Source organism: Dipodomys merriami, unplaced genomic scaffold (assembly GCF_024711535.1).
Source record: "Dipodomys merriami isolate MVZ:Mamm:240054 unplaced genomic scaffold, mDipMer1.0.p SCAF_33, whole genome shotgun sequence".
Classification (NCBI taxonomy): Eukaryota; Metazoa; Chordata; class Mammalia; order Rodentia; family Heteromyidae; genus Dipodomys; species Dipodomys merriami.
The window spans coordinates 8,371,700-8,389,482 of NW_027204826.1; the positions used below are offsets into that span (position 1 = coordinate 8,371,700).

A 17,783-nucleotide genomic window follows, 5' to 3' on the forward strand; every position below is an offset into this window, starting at 1 on the left:
TTTGCTTCAATAGTATTGCTTAAATACTGGGAGCTATTTATATACCAAAAGCTGAGTGACTGTCAGTAACTGACTGTGTAATAGTTTGATGCAGCCTAGAAATAACAATAGTGAATACAATCATATCTGACCCCTTTTCTATTCCATGTTCTCAGATTACTTCTGATTCTGTGGAAGGCTGGGTAATAAAAATTGTTTTGGGGGATCATTTGTTATAACTCCAATCAACAAGCAATCATTTTTTGTTTGTTTGTGTGGTACTGTGGTTTGAACTCAGGGCCTTATGCTTGATTGGTAGGTTGTTCTACCACTTGAGCCATACACTCAGCCCTTTAACATGGAATCTTGAACAACTGGTTTTGTCAAAAATCTAACTTCATTGATAGTTCCAGGTAAAATGTTTCAATTTCTACAGCCTGATTAGGCTTAGCAGCTACATACTAACAGATAACCCCATAGTCACTGAAGTGTTGGGTTACTCCTTAAAAAAAAAAAAAAGGTTCATAGGTGTGAAGAGGAAACCATAGGTATGATTTCCTCTTCAAATAATTTCTTCAGGGCAGGTATCAAGACTGCTGTCTTTTATGGTTTTCCAAAGCCTGGCACAGTTCTGGGTAAATTGTAGAAGTTTAAAGTTTGCTTAAGGCATTGCATATGTATCAATGATTTATGACCTCATGATTTATAAATCAATCTTATGATTTATAAGATTAAAACCGCTCCAGTCAAGTGTAGTACTTCAGGACTATAATCCCATTATTGTAATCCTAAATTTTAGAAGAAAAAGACAGGAAGATCATCAGTCCAAGGCTATCCTGGGATACTTGGTGAGATCCTGTCTCAAAAAAATAAAAATAACCAGGTATTGGTAGCTCATGCCTGTAACCTTAGCTACTCAGGAGGTTCAGAACAGAGGATCATGGTGAAGCCAGCCCAAGCAGGAAAGTCTGTGAGGCTTTATCTCCAATAAACTACTTAGAAAAAGCTAGAAGTAGAGGTGTGGCTCAAGTGGTAGAGTGCTGGCCTTGAGCAAAAGGAGCTCTGGGACAGCACCCAGGCCCTGAGTTCAAGCCCTCACCCCCCACAAAACAAAGTTTTTAAAAATTAAAAACCCAAAAAGCACTAAGAACAAAATTCCTCCTTTTATGCTACATCTGGAAATGAGAAAGGTTTTACAAATTATGTTGTCTCATTCTTATTTTTCTTGGGGAAAAGAATACCTAAAGGAAAACACAGTTCTGATATGGGAGAAGAATATTTTTCATTAAAAGTGACACATCAGGAGATACAGCCCTACTGGTATTCTGAGGATTCCTTGCCACATTAAGTATAACTTTCTTGCTCTTCCTTCTCATCTGTATTTTTTATTTTTAGAATCTTTATTTTTTGCAGCCCAGGCTAGCCTGGAAGTTGAGATGCTTCCAGTTTTACCTCCTGAGTGCTGAAATTACAGCCATGCACTACCATGTCTGATAGCAACACTCATTTTTAAATCTGAAAATGGACAAATCCAAAAAGTTCCTGTATCAAGTGGGACACCTGATACACAGTTAACATGAATAAACTAAAAGGATTCTCTTTGACCTTAGTAACAAACTGTATAGTCATTTTAACATCTGAAAGTAAATTTCTTTCCCTTCAGTCTTTAGAATTCAGGGATTGCAACTACATTTTGATACCTCAGAGTATTATAAATATCACATTTCCTTTATTCAGAGAGCTTCTACTTCAGATGAAGTAGCTATTAGTATCTTCACATGGTAGATACAGTCCTAATAATATTATTATTTTTTTATTTTATTTTTGGGTCCATTGTGGGGCCTGAATTCTGGGCCTGGGTGCTGTCCCTCAGCTCTTCAGCTCAAGGCTAGCACTCAACCACTTGAGCCACAGTGCCACTTCCGGCTTTTTTCTTTTTGCTTATGTGGTGCTGAGGAATCGAACCCAGGGCCTCAGGCACGCAAGGCAAGCACTCTACCACTGAGCCACCTTCCCAGCCCTAATATTAAAATTTAGTTATTTTAGTAAAGTCTTTAGCGATTTTGTTTCTAACTCCTCAGTTTCCTAAATTATAATAATAAAGTTTCCAAATGAGGATCTGTAAGGGCAGGGGGGGAGAAATGAAAAATAGATATTTAACAATATCTTAGAAATCTTAATCATGTTATCCTCAGCCCAGAAAACAATTTCTTCATATATTTTTATAGCTGGTTTTTTTTTTACAGCGGGATATATATATATATATATATGTTATAAAATATATAGTTATATACATATAACCCGCTGTAAAAAATATATAGGCACCTATGTGTATGCACATACTTAACAAGCCATAATACACGTTCATAGGTACACATATGACTAGATACACATATTCACATATATTAAAGGATGCCGTAAGAATGACAGTGGAAAAAAAAAATCCATATGTTTGATTGTTAATATGCAGGCAAAATCGAATACCAGGTTCCTGGGTCCTCCTGTAGTCTTGTGAGGGTTTATCTGCCAAGTGGTCAGACTCGTTATTTTGAGGGACTCCTCATTTTGCTAGCAAGCGTTGCAGAGTCATGAACAAACACTATTTTGGGGGGATCGGGGGGGAGGGGTTGGAGGTCAACCAGGCAGCCTCAATTCTCTCCAATTCTATCCGGGCACAATGCACTGGGGAGTCAGGCAGTGGGGTTGTTTTTTGAAACCTTCCAACCTCAGGTAAGAGCAGTGACACGTCCTAGGCTGGCTGGAGGCCTGAGCCCCTGACCTTGGGCCCCCCCCTCCAGCCCCCCCAAGCTGCTGGGCCTAAACTCCCCCGCCACCCGGACGGCTCGGGGTGGGGGCGGGTGGAGAGGGGTTTGGGGTCAGCACCCAGGATCCGAGGTCAGCACCTCGTGAACGGAGGCTTCGGCTCTTCCTCGGGGCCTGGGGCGCTAGGCCACGACTTGAAACGTGTCACCCAAGGAAAGGCGCGAAGGGAGACCCGAGCTCCGCCGTCACCCCGGCGGGGCCCGCCCCGGGTTCCAGTGTGCACCCAGGTCCTTTCAGTGAGGCCTGAGCGAGGGGAGCTGAACAAGGACTATTCTCTACCCCCCCCACCCCCGCCCCCTTTACCCAATCTCAAGATGGCGACCGACCCTGGTCGGTCTCCGCCAAGCCGCAAGCCCTGTCCCCTTCCCACCCGTCCCCGCGCCGGCGGCGACGGCGAGCAGGAGGCGGGCCGAGCGGGGCGGAAGGGGGCGTGTCGGACGACGTCACCCTGGGCGCGCGCGTCTTGGCCCCGCCCCGCGTCCTCGCGTCGCGGCCTGGATGGAGCCTGAGCCCGGGCGGCTGGCCGGCGCGCGCGCTGCCTGCTGGGATACTCGGCCCGCCCAGCCAGTCTTCCCGTCTTTGCGCGCTGGCGGTCGCGAGAGCCGTGGTTTCTCCCAAGATGGTGGCGCGGGGTTCGGGGTGACTACAGGAGACGAGCAGGGGCCTTTTCGCCTTCGCTGAGGAGCTCGACGCGCCATCCTTGGCCCGCACGCGCACCTCGTCGCCGCGTCCTCATCCGCCGCCGGCCGAGGCTCGCCCCCTCCCCCCTGCCCTCGCTTGGCCGAGCCCGGGTCGCCGGCCGCGTCGCCCTCCCCTCGGGCTCCGCGTCGGAGTGGATCGCGGCCTGCTCCCCGCCGACGGCCCCGCAGCCCCGCAGTGAGGACCGACAGCGGCCAGCGCGCCGGGTTTTCGGTGGTCCGGGTGCCCCCGTCTTCCCGGCCTCCCGTTTCCCCAGAAGGAAGCGCGGGTCCCGCATGAGCTCCGGCGGTGGCGCCAGCGAAAGGGAACGAGGCGGTGGCGGGCGGAGGCGGCGGGCGCGGGCGACGACAACCACCAGCGAGGCGGCCGCAGCTGCGGGAGCAGCAGCCCGGGTGCGGGGGCCGAGACAGGTCAGTGTGGGCCGCGGACGCGGCCTGGCCGGGGCGCGCTGCCTCCCCCCGCCCCCTCCCCCACCCCCCTCCCCCCCACCCCCCCACGTCCGCATCCCCGCCGCCCCTCGGCGGTGGGGGAGCCCAGCTCTGGCAAGGATGGAGACCCCCCCTCCCCTCTCCCTCCCTCCCCCTTCGCTTCTGCGCCAGCCAGCGAGGGTTTGGTGGTGGTGGTGGGGGGGGATCGCATGTTCTGGAGTGTGTGTGTGGGGGGGGGGGGGCTGTGCCAAGGACTAGGCCTCTCTGGATGGCCGCGGCTGCTGCAGCCTCAACTGTCAGTCCTGGCTGAGCGCCGGAGGGAGGGTTTGGTCACCCCCAAGGGGACGCGGGCAGCGGGCCCCGGGGCGGGGCGGGGCGGACGTGGCGGTGCGGTGCGTCGAGTCGAGATTTGGCCTCCCCCCCCTCCTCCCCGCCCCCCTCCTCAGCGGAGCCAGGATCGCCAGAGCCCAGCCGCCCTCCCCTCCCTCCCTCCCTCCCTCCCTCCCTCCCACCCCGAGGCTGGGAAAGGCAGGCCTTTTGGCTTGGAAAAGGAGAGAGCTCTTTTCTCAGCATTTCCGAGGTTTGGGGGAAGACATATTTGGACGTGTGCTCGGTGGGTTGGGAGTCGGTGGAGGGGGCGGGGGTGGGCCTGTGGACGGATATCTGGGCAGGGAGGGCGGATGGATTCGCCTCGTCCAACCCCCGGGGTTCGTGCACACCGATTGATGACCCGCGTGTGTTGGTTGCCTGGCTGGCCACCGGGATTCCGGAGTTGACTGTGAGTTCCTGGATCTAGCCGGGAGGCCGCTCGCTGTATTACATTTAAATGCAAACCTGCGAGCCGGTGGTCGTGTGCGTGTGTGTGCGCGCGCGCGTGTGTGTGTGTGTGTGTGTGTGTGGTTTCCCCCCCTCCCCCCTCTCTTACAGTTGTCAAATGGAAAGGACTCTTTCCTCATCTTTGGTGTGGAGGCTTTTATTGAAATCAGAATTGAACGTGTTTAGTCCCTCTGATTGATTGAAATGCAGACCCGGGTGGTTCACCTTAGAATCCTCGAAAGATGATTTTGTCAATTTTAAAAAATGACTTCCTGTAAACGAGCTAAAATAGAATCTGTACGATCCGTTTGGGATTATATTTATTAAATGGCTAGGGCGCACATGTAAACTGAGTTAGCATATGGGATTTATGGTGCAAGGTTGTTCCTTTCAAATGATGAAGGAATACGAATTTGACCCAGAATTTTGGATTATTCCACTAGAAGCGGTGGATCATTCCAGAAATTTTGGAGCAAGATGGGGATTTGGAATAAATGAAATGATTTGGTTTAAGAAATGCAGTTGTGTCAAAGACAGGTAGTCCATTTGTTGAATAAATTGTACAAGTGGGTTGAAACGTGTTCCTCACACCACTGACTAATAAGTATCCTTACTAAAGAGATTATTTGATAAATCCTGAAATTTAGAATTTAGGAGAGATAAACAGAAAATGTTGTCTTGGTATGTGTAATAGGATTGCTTTGGAATTTGGTACTCTGGAATATAAGCTCTTAAAATAACTAATGGAATGAGTACAATATTAATGATTATTGATACTGTTGATAATCCGCAAGGATATTCAGAAATTCTTAAGCACTAATAAGTACATGCATGACCAAAACCAAAAAACTGAAACCAAACATTTCCAACAAGATGCATTCAAAAACCAACAGCAAAACAAGAAATAGCTTCAAAAAATAGTCTTTATGTATTTGTCACATACATATATACAAAAACAAAATACAAAGGGAACTTGTAATCAAAATATTTTTCTGTGAAATTAGAATGTAAGCTATGAAAGTCGAATTGTGTTAATATTTAACTTGCTAAGTCGTGCACACACCATTTATTTCTCTCTGGACATTGCCCCTGATGGAACCTGAAGAGTTTAACTTTATACAGAAATGGAAAATAATGTTTTGATTCCTTTTCAGAAATTTTGTAGGCTGCTTTTGTCTCTCTTAAAATCTATCCTTTCTTAGTTACTTAAAAAAATTAACTTTCTAAGTAAGGGTACTACTGATCAGAGATGTGAGAAAGAAAACACTCATGTATTCAATAATCTAACAGACTCCATTGGGGTTACAGTGTCTTTGACATGTAACAATCAGTTTCTAAAACTTAGATCATTTCTATTTCACTTCTACAATTTTTTTGTGTGTGTGATAATTTATTTTCTATGGTTAAGTGTCATGGCCCCAAATTGTGGGCCATATCTAGGTTTTTCAATTCAAACACTTGAAATAATGTTTCCAAATGTGTTTTTTTCCTTAAGCATGTTCTTAATTATATTGCACTCTTTCTGTTTAGATTTCTTGTATAGGCCTAAATTTGAAACATTGTGTTAAGTGCATACACAGCTGTTAAAAATAGCATTCTGATTTTTGTGAGCAAGTTTTTCAAGTAAGTAATGCATGTGCCAAAGGGTTTTATAAAAAGGTCTTAGATGTTCTTTTCATGAAGGTTTAGACAGTTTTCCCCTCATTTCCAAGTGTAAAGACAATGTAAAAATCAAAGATACCATGGAATATATAATGGAAATAGTTTTACAATTAGGGCCTGCTTTTATTTGTGGTGCCCTACAGTTTTGTTATTTATAAAACAGGATGGTGAAACTACCTCAGATTTGTGAGGATTAAGGTATGTAAAATGCCTAATACATAGTCACTAAATAAGTATTTCCTTATAAGTCTTCTTACCAAATTTTCCTGAATGGTTTTAAAATACTTTGTATGTAGTGGACTATAGTGTGTTATGCTTTCTAATGCTTGTTTTCTTTCCCACTGTAAACTCATTCTTAATAGCTATGAACTTCTAGTGTTTACCAGAGAGTCTTACCAGTTGTCTTAGTCTGTTCAGGATGCTATAATAGAATAATCAGACTGGGTGGCTTACAGAAAACGAAAAAAAACCCTTTTTTTTGTTTTTGGTGGTGCTGTGTATCAGACCCGTGGCCTGGTGTGTGCTAGGCAATTGCTATACAACTGAGCTAAATTCCCAGCCCACTAATTTTTTTTCTTTTAAACAGAAACTTATTTCTCACAGTTACGGAGGCTGAGAAGTCCCAAGATCAAAGTGCTGGAAAATTCATGGATATCTGGTGAGGGTCCACCTGCTGATTCATAGACAGTATCTTTTTACTTGTAACCTTATGTAGTAGAAGAGTAAAAGGGGTTCTGTGTGGTCTCTTATTTTTTTAAAAAAGGGGGATCATTGGCCCAATTCATAAGGACTGTTTTCCCCAAATTCCCACTTCCTAATACCATCAGTTTAGAGATTAGACTTGTAATTTAGGAATTTCAGTTCAGGAATTCTAATTTAGCAATTTTAATTTAAGAATTTTTTGGGGGGAAAGGGTTCAGACTATAACACTAGAATATGCCTGAATTAGTCAAATGATCAGCTAACATTTGTTAGGTACCTACTGTGGCCTCTATGAGCTTTGCTAGGTTACAGGGGCCACAAAGGCAAGAAACATTTGCATTTGGAAGCTGATAATGTTATATTAAAATCTGAAACCTAATCAGATAATGGACTTAAGTCTGCCAATCCTTCCACTTGTGAAATGTTTCTATAGTATAGGCTCAGCCCCTCCTTCCTCATTGTTATGACACCAGTGACTTATTGTGTTACCCCTTTTCTTTGGTACAGCCTTCTAACACACATTTCTTCACATCTTTGTTCCAGTCTACTCATTTTCTGCCACGTAGTATGTGTGTGTGTGTGTGTTTGTGTATTTTGTATGTAATATGCAAGTTTACTCTGCTATTAACAAAATACATTTTTCTGAGGAGAGCTTGCCATTCTAGCTTCAGGTAATGGATTAATAGATGTTGTAAATTTGAATATGACTCCAAGTTATTCATTTTATATGTAAGGAAATTGAAATACAAGGCTTTAAAGTGGTTTCCTTAGAGTCACTGAGACTACTTGCTCACAAGTGTTTGTCTTCTATTAAGAACTTTCCATATATTGGTACATGTTCTGTTCTATCTGTTGGAAAGAGTAGTTGCCTTTGTGATTACCCACCCAATTTTGGGGACTTAATGTTAGTATTTGTCTTATCATTTCTAGCAGGGAACAAGGTGCCACTTAGGAACCTTGTATTTCTTCTAATAAAGGAAATGGTGTGCAATTACATTAAATAGAAATAGTGTTATCTTCTATCTTATATAAGATAAACTTATATCCTATGTTCAAACTTAGGATGTTTGAAATGAAATACTTATTCTCTAAAGTCTTTTTAACAATAAAATGATTTAATCTGCAGCAAATATCTTGGTCAGCTTTCAGTTTCATTAAATATCAAAATGAAGCTTGTGCTGAGGTCTCTGTGATCAGTACCCAGTAAATTCTAATTGGGTAATTATTTGGAGAGATTGTGTTAGGCCTATCTGGAAGGGAAATAAAATTAACATTTTAAAATTACTGTTTACACATGAAGTTATGCTATAAGCCAATTGTTATTTGATTCTGGTATGTATGACTTACCTCCTTAGAATTTTATATAAAATTTTAAGTGCTTCAGAATTTCAACAAGTGAACAAAACCCACCAAGGATGATTGAAATGGAGGAGAGTGCCATTAACTTTCGTGTCAGAAGATTTTGCATTTGCCTGTCTTCTCTGGCTTTCATCTAGTCATGAGCATGTCATTTAGCTTTCTAAGCCTTGTTTCTTTACCTGTGAGTGAGGTGATAGATGCTTGAGGTTATAGATGCTTTGCTATTTCAGAGGACTGTGCTTTTCAAATATGGCATTTCTCAAAATGAATTAATATTGCACAAAATGACCTTGTAGCTTTTAATAGGTTACTGAAACTTATTTTTTCTTTTCTGTTAACATTCTCAACCAACCATTACTTTGGAGATTTATAATCTATGAGTTTACTTTAAATTTGTAACTATGTCTGAGATGTTTAGTTGTAAATGATATGTCAGTGTTATTGACCCAAAGTAAAATCCTTTTTCAGACTACAAGTAAACCAAAAGCAGGAGCGGTTTCAGAGGACCTAGACACATCCGGGTTAACATTAGTCTTGAGGTTCAGTTCCAGAATATCTGAGCAGGAATGCTAAGTAAGGTATTGTATTGCCTCTGAATCAGGGAAAGGAATCCTATGGAAGTGACTCATAAAGTCACTATCACTACCTCTGTTAGGCCCTGAACACTTACATGCCAGTAGAATTTTCCATATATGAAACTGCTGACTCACCTATATGTAGTTTGCTGCTGTCACTGGTAGCAGCAGCTGAGTATGTTCCACAGGTTGGTGTTTTGTGCCTTCATGATCAATTGGAAACATTGTTACAGAAATTAAACATGAAAAAGAGGTTTTATTGCTCTCAATCCTGGGGATGGAACCCTAGGCCTTGTACATGCTAGGGAGATGCATCCCTGGTTTGGCACTCCACCGCCTCCCATTCTGGGGTTTGAATTCAGGGCCTCACACCTGCCTGGCTTGCCTGTTCATTTGGCTTGCTCCATTGGTATTCTGCCAACTTAAGCCACACCTACAGCTCAGCTTTTTGCTGGTTATTTTTGGCAGACTTTTCTGCCCTGGCTGGCTTTGAACTATGATATTCCAGATCTCAGCCTTCAAAGTAGCTGTGAATTTAGGTGTGAATTATCATCATGCAGCTTTTTTTTTTTTTTTTTGACTCTTTTTATTAAACTATCTTTATGTTTTTCAGGCTTCTAGCTCTTTTCTAGTTACCCTCCATACACCTTCCTTTTTTTCTCCCTGAAGCTGTACTCTACCACTTGAGTCTTACCCTTAAACCCTTATTACTTTAGTTATCCTTCAGTTAGGATCTGTGTCTTGGGCTGCTGGACTGCAGTCCTTCTATGCATGTCTCTTTTTTTTTTTTTTTTAATGCATGTCTCTTGTATAGCAGGATGACAGGCAGGTGCCACCATGCCTAGCTTATTGGTTGTGATGAGAAACTCAACTGACTTTTTCCCTCATCCTGGCTTTGAACCTTGATCTTCCTGATCTTTACATATGGAGTAGCTGGGATTATGCTTTGCTCTTTCCTGATCTTAATGTGTGCCATTGTATATGCAGATTTCACACTTAAGACAGTATTGTTGCATGCACATTATATAGCTGTGGGGTGAATGAAGATGCTACTAAGTGCTGTACTTTCCTACTCTTAAGTTATTTACATGAAGTAACTTCTGTTTCCTTGCATCCAATAGATGGCTTATCCATTTGAAGCTTCTGAGGGTCAGCAGCCCACTGCCATCATTACTTTTAACTTTTTTTTTTCCTTGGTGACAGGTTCTTGGCTGTGTAACTCAGTTTCATCTCAGACTTGGTGTGGAGCCTAAGCTGGCTTCCAGCTTCTTGTCACCTGCTTCAGGCATGTGCCACCACACCTGCTTCATTTGTTTTAATAGTCTTTGTGAAGTAGAATAAGTTCAGTTCGTCCTCCCAGTTAAATAGATGGCCAGTATAGAGCATAATACAATAAACCACCAGGAATGTACCATTTACTGTGGACAAACCTCACATTTCATTATTTCTTTGAATTTTGTTGCTCTGTCTGGAACTGCCATTCTTTATTTCTTCTCACTTGATACCTTTAGCACCACAAGCATGTTTCTCTTCATATTTCCAAAAAGTAATACTTTCCTACTTGTTATTTGATTTAAAGTATGATATTCTTTGGAAGGGAATGTATTAAATTTCTATTAGTGTTTTCTATATAAACTACGAGGTATAGGGAGAAATATGGAGTATTTCCAGCTCGTTAGTGCTTTTTTTCTAATTTTTAATTACTGTGTATTAACACAAAACAATGAGTTTCATTATAACATTTTCATACATAATGTATTCCTTCACCCCTTATGCATTTTTCCTTAAGATTTCTTATTATATCTGTGTGTGTGCATGCATGCATCCATTTGCTAACCTTCAAATGTGCATAAATGAGGCTCATTTATCATTGTTACTATTTTTTTGGAGGGGAAGGAATTTTATCTTTTTAAAATGATCTTTTATTAGCATACATTAATTGTACAAGGGCAAATTTCATCAAAGAATTATATCTTTTGAACACATCTACTATTTGTGATTGTGCTAATTGATAAATACTATTTCATACAAAGATTAATTGGATAACATTTTTCTTTCCTAGCTTTCTGAAATGAGCTCATAATTCTGAGATGGTAATGAAAAAATATGTATACTATTTATGAGACTCTAAACCACTAGTTTTTTTAAAGAAGTGAACCTTTTTAATTTCTAAAGCTGGTTCATTGTTACTCAGTATCTTACCCACTTCACGGATCCTTTAACATATTCAACAGGCTTAAATAACAAAGATGGAAAATAGGAAATTAAATTGATAACATCTGGAAACTTATAGTAAAACATTCTGCTGCTCTGTGGATTAGAATTTTAAAAATTTATTTGTATTTTTTGATAGTACTAGGATTGGGTTTAGTGCTTCGAGCTTGCTAGGTGAGCACTCTTACCACTTGAACCACGCCTTTTGCATTGACTGTTTTTGAAATATGTCTCATTTTTCCCTCTGCTAGCCTGGGTTATGATCCTTCTACCTATGTTTCCCTGTGTCACTAAGGCTGACAAGTGTGCTGAGCCATTTGTTGAAATGGAGTCTTATGGTATTATTTAATTCAGTGTGTTACCTAGTCCTCAAAGCATGTATAATTGTGCAGTATATTTCAGATTATTTTAGTAATTAAGACCTTGTGGATATTACTTAATTTTGTGTGGAATCTTCACTCGCATGCAAAATACTTTACACATGTAGGGCTAACTGAACGATACCATAAAGGATAGGGAGGGGTGAACTAATACATAAATGGATTTGAGCTAGAGAATAGATGGACTAAGTCTTAAACCCTTTCTCATTATCTAGACTTAACTGTTTTAAAGTTACTGAATATATTTTATATTCTTTTATAGTTGTATGGGTTCATGTGTTTGTGATATATTGTGTTGACATTTTACAGATAGGTTTTGCACATATCTTTTATCAGTTAGCCTTTTTGAGAGATGTATGTTGGTACACATTGGTTTTATAACTGTGTGGTATTCCATTGTCTGCCTATCTAAATTGATTATATCCCACTATATGGGATATAGTGGTTTGCTGTTATAAATAATGCTGCAGTGATCATTTTTACATGTACTTATGTGCAGGTTTTCCTCTTGGGAAGATTAAGTAAATTTGCCAGAGAATAGAATGTGAATACAATAGACCCTTAGGATCTATGATACATAGTTTTAAGGAGACCCCCCACTGAGGAAAAACTGATCTATAGTTTTAAGAGATCCCCATTGGGGAATGCTCATAATTACTAAAATTTTTGCTGGGTGCCAGTGGCTCATGCCTGTAAATCCTACCTACTTAGACATCTGAGGATCATGAAGCCAGCATGGGCAGGAAATGCCTGTGAGACCCTTACCTCCAGTTAACCACTAAAGAGCCAGAACTGGAGCCATGGTTCAAGTGGTAGTGCCTTGAGCAAAAAAGCTAAGGGACCATGCCCAGGCCCTAAATTGAAGTCCTAAGAGCTACAAAAAAATTAAATAAAAATCACTAAAATTTAATCTATATTTTACTTTTGCAGTAGTTCTGAGCATCCATAGCTTGAAACCTCATGGAGTATGCTATATTATCACAAAAATTCAGCTTACCAAAAATTAGAATACTATTTCATGTTCTCTTGTGAGTACAGTGGATGCTTGCTTATATTTTCCCATAACGCTGTACAAGCTTACACAAAGGACGTGGCACCTTTCAACAAATGTAATATTTTTACCTTACCACCTAAATTGAGCACATGATCCTCTCTTTTTGCCGTGGGAGGATTAGCATACTTTTGTTTTGCCTTTTTGGTACCACTTGCTTTTTAGGAGACATTTTCCAAAATTAAGGGCAGAGAAACACTCAGTGACTCAGTAAGCTCACATAACCATTTAAACCCAACTGAGGATAATATGGGATTGACTTACAGCTCTCTGCATCATCGGAGCTGCATAATTTGAGAATCAAAATTTTATTTTCAAAAAGTTAGTGAATTTTTAATGTATTTTATTTTTGACATCACTTAGTCAAAAGCATGTGTAAGAAATCCATCCCAGTCTTGTTTGTAATTTTACTACATAGGGCCAAATTCTTCTCTGAAAAGTGGATCTACTAATACATACCTTATCAGCAATGTAGGCCTTTGTTTCTGTCAATGTAAAATGCTAGCCAATGTAAAGGATGTGAAGTGATATTTTGTGTTCTCATTATTGAGTTTATGAGTGGTTCTTAAAAAGATAAAGGTTTTATGGGTTTTTTGTGTTTGTACGTTTTAGGTGAGAACTGTACCACTTGAGCCACACCACTAGTTCATTTTTTCGTGTGTTTTAAATGCTTCACAATTTAAAGAAATACCTTTAAAAGAAAGATACTACAATGCAGTATTAATGTTGAAAGAACTTTGAAGATAGTTTCAGTCAACCTTAATTACTTACATTGCAGCCATGAAAAATTTTCAGAATGAGAATAAAATAGAAAATCAGTCCTATTATAGGATTCTTTTTTGTGGTATAAAATCACACAGTTTTTTAATGTCAAAATTATGAGTCTTGGCTGGGTGCCAGTGGCTCATAAGTGCCTCACTTGTAATCCTAGCTATTTTAGGAGACTGAGATATGATAACCTTGGTTTGAAACTAGTCCAGGCAGAGAAATCCATGAGACACTTACCTACAAAACTCAGAAGTGGAGATGTAGCTCAAATGGTAGAGAATCAGCCTTGAGCAGAAAATGAGTGAAGAGTATGATGATGCCCTGACTGAATTCACCCTCCAGTACCAGGCTACCTCTTACCACCCCCTCCCAAAAAAACCCCACTTTTATTATGTCTACTAATAGGTTTTTTTAATGTTACTGTTTAATTTTTGCATTTAGGGTCATCGGAAGGAAGCCAGTCATTTCAGATGTTTTTTTTCCTTCATATGAAAATTTTGTAGCTCTAGCATTTTTTTTGGGGGGGGGTCCGGTCGTGGGGCCTGAACTCTGGGCCTGGGCACTGTCCCTCAGCTCTCCAGCTCAAGGCTAGCACTCTATCACTTGAGCCACAGCGCCACTTCCGGCTTTTTTCTAATGTGGTGCTGAGGAATCGAACCCAGGGCCTCGAGCATGCAAGGCAAGTGCTCTACCACTGAGCCACCTTCCCAGCCCAGCTCTAGCATTTTAAGTAGTAAACTACTCCATTTTTTAAAAAAGTAACTTGTATGATTATTGGATTTAGATTATTTTTCAGTTTTTGGCTTTAATTTTTTTTTGGTATCAGGAATACATTTTGTTTATAACTACAGAAACATTTGAAGGTGTGTGTGTGTGTGTGTGTGTATATATATATATATAGTCTACGACTTTTCACTTTTCAGAATTGTCTCAGTTCTTAGACCTTTACTATTTGATATACTATAAAACCAGTTTGTCAGGTTCCTTTGGAGAACTGCACACTATCTCCCTAGTCAACATTACTGACCGTATTGAAGTTTTGTTTTGTGAATGTCTGTTAAAATGTTTTATACATTATTTTGGAGTGTAAGTTCTTTGTTAGCTATAGACACACACACACACACACACACACATTTCTTATGCACGTTTACTGTTTCTACCTACTACGAGAAGTATTAATCTTCTGTAATTTGCCGTCCTTCCTTCTATTTTTCCTTCATATTTTTAAAAGCTATTAGGTGTATTTATGTTTAGAACTGTTAGGTCCCTTGTTGAATTGAACAGTTTATTTTTATGAAGTGTATCTGTTTATCTCTAATAATGTTCTTTGTCGTTAAGTCTTCTTTGAGTGGTAATAATATAGCCAACCCTGTCTTATAATTACTGCATAGTATACATTTTACTATCCATCACTTTCAACCTAACCTGTCATATTTAGTGTTATTATTAATACTTTTAGTGTGCTGGTACTGGGGTTTGCACTCGAGGCCTCCCTTGGCTTTTTTTGTTCAAGGTTAGTACTCTACCACTCAAGCCACGCCTCTACTTTTGCTGTTTAGGTAGAGTCTTGGGTTTGCTTGCCTAGGCTTGGTTTGACCTATGATCCTTAGATCTCAGCTTCCTGAGTAGCTTGTTTCTAGCCACCAGTTCCCAAATTTAATGTCTTTTAGATAACTTACAGTAATATCTTGCTTCTCAAAATTTGTTACCATTATTTTATTTTTAAAATACTTTTTGATTAAAACATACAATGGGATTTATTGTGGTATTTCTATAAAGGCACATATAATGTACTATGATAATATTCACCTCATTATTCCTTTTGTACCTCTTTAAAAATTTTTAAATGAGTTTCATTGTGCTATTTTTATGTGTACGTTATATGAACACATAAAACAATGTGTACCCCATTTTGCTCCAATAACCAGTCCCATCCTCAAACCCACCCCCTTGTACAAAATTCATATTCATATGTATATGTGCATATACATCTTATCTATGTATCTATCTGACCATGTCTACCAACCTACTTACCTATTCTTTCAAGTCTAGATTCTACATTTGAGGGAAAATATGTGGTATTGGTCTTCCTGAATATGGCGTATTTTCCATCCTTTTTCCTGCAGACATAGTTTCATTTTTATGGACAAATAATATTCCATAGTATGTATATACCATACTTTTTTATCCATTCATTGGCTGATGGGCACCTAGGCTGGTAACAGCTTGGCTATTATGAATAGTGCTGCAATAAACATGAATTGTATTCCTGGACATCTGTGTTTATTGTATCACTTACATTCATTTGGGTATGCACCCAGGAGTGGTATAACTGGATTATGTGGCAGTTCTTCTTTTAGGTTTTTGGAGAACCTCCACACTTACTTTCATATTCATTGCACCCATTTATTTACATTAACAGTATATAAGGGTGCATAGCCTTGTTGGCCTTCTTATTCCTGTTTTCTCTTCACCCATATCTGCATTGTTCTGTCACCCAATCCCCTACCCCCCAATCCCAGGTTATTCTTCCTATTCCAATGTCTTCCCTTCCTTTCTCCATTCTTGCCAGCATTTATTGTTGTTTGCTTCCTTGGTGATAGCTATTCTGTCTGGGATGAGATAGAATCCCACAGTTTTCTGATTTGCGTTTCCTTTATGAATAAAGATGTTGGACATTTCTTCATTATTTATTGGCCATTTGTGCTTTTGAGGGCTTTTCAATCATATCAGTCCATTTATTACTGGTTCTTTTGGCTCTTAATTTTTTTGAGTTCTTTATAATTTCTTAATCCCTTAATTTTTCAATAAATAATTATGTTGGGGATTGATTGAATTTTACAGTCTCTGACACTTTTTCAATCTTTTTAGTTTGATTGTTCAGGTGATTTACATTTTAGTAGAGTTGTTTATATGGTGGTGTTTATGATACTTTCTTTTCATTCTTCTATCTTAGTCTTTTTTTTTTTTTAATGCTGGCACAGGGATTTGAACCTCACATTCTTGTACTCTTGTTCAGCTTTTTTGCTCAAGGCTGGCATTCTACCAGTTGAGCCATACCTCTACCTCCAGCATTTTGCTTTCTGATTGGAGATTTGTGTACCTGGACTGATTTCGATCCTCAGGTATCAGCCTCCTGAGTAGCCAGGATCACAGGCATGAGCTACTAGTGCCTGGCTGTCTTTTTCCTTTAAGAAATTTCTCCTTTTCTTTCTTTCATTTTTACAAATTATTGTTCTGTTTCTAGTATTAGCTAATACCTACCCCCACCAACTGCCAGTGGTTACTGTAGGAATTACGAGTATACATGTTTAGTTTATTTCAGTGTATGTTGAAAAAGGTACATTTCAGTGTATCATAACATCAGAACAATATAGAATTGTTTTCCTTCCCTCATCTTTTTGTTGTTATGGTTTTATGGTTTACTTCAGTATGCTATTCTGTAGTAGGGTTTATAGAGAAATTATAAATTCTTATAAAGAAATTTATGTTGAGGTTGTCTTTTTTTCTGTTTACCCTTATATTTACCATTTTATTTTGTGTAAGACTTACATTGTTTTCTTTTTATAGATCCAGGTTTCTTTCTTTTTTGGGGGGGGGGTGTTATTTTTCTTCTGTTTGAAGAACTGTAAAAACATTTTTTTCCCTTGGTGCCAAGTTTGAACTCAGTACATTGTGTTTGATGGGAGACTTGCTCAGCTGGCGCTGGGCGGTTGGCCTTCCCAGATTACTTTTGGAGATGGAGTCCCATGGATTTTCCTGTGTTGACTAGCTTTGAGCTATTCAAACTACCATCCTCTGGATCTTAGCCTCCTGAGTACCTAGAATTACAGGCTTGAGCCACCAGCTGGACTTCAGCAATTTTAAAGTGCAGCTCTACTGGTAATATTTAATTTAAAAAGTTTTCAGACTTAAATTTGCCTTAAAATATTTGTGCACTATAATTCTAAAATTAATGTTTTGCAGTGTTTGCTTTGTTTCATATCCGCAACTACTCATTTTTTAATCCTTCTGTTAATTTGGTTTTTCAAAAAAAGTTGCAGATGTTAGTGTACCACACCTTGAACTTCAGCATTCATATTTTTAACTAAAACTTATGTAGAATTTAATATACTGTTCACTTAAATACTGCTGTGTAACAAATTGTCTTGGATGTATTTTCATAAGCACCAGCAGTTATTGACACCACTTACAAATGTCTAATTTGAGGATATCAGCTGGAATGTGGCCTGATCACTGGAGGCTAGAATCATCTGAAGGGCTTGCTCATTCATGCACCTGGAGATAGAAGCAGGTTGTCAGCATGTGACATGTTGTTTTTACATAT

The 17,783-nt window shown here is 40.0% G+C and overlaps 1 protein-coding gene across 6 annotated transcripts in view; it reads left to right on the forward strand.

Annotated features, from left to right (window-relative positions):
- The first annotated feature begins 3,382 nt into the window (after positions 1 to 3,382).
- The window catches only part of Ube3a (ubiquitin protein ligase E3A), an 81,900-nt gene continuing 67,499 nt past the window's right edge, over positions 3,383 to 17,783 (forward strand). For 4 of the 6 annotated variants that reach the window (XM_070043076.1, XM_070043075.1, XM_070043077.1 and 1 more), the window contains exons 1-2: positions 3,383 to 3,911; positions 6,994 to 7,065. The gene's annotated coding sequence lies outside the window, so the exon portion shown is untranslated. The remainder of the gene's footprint in view (positions 3,912 to 6,993; positions 7,066 to 17,783) is intronic. The other 2 variants (XM_070043078.1, XM_070043080.1) reach the window with 1 other exon arrangement.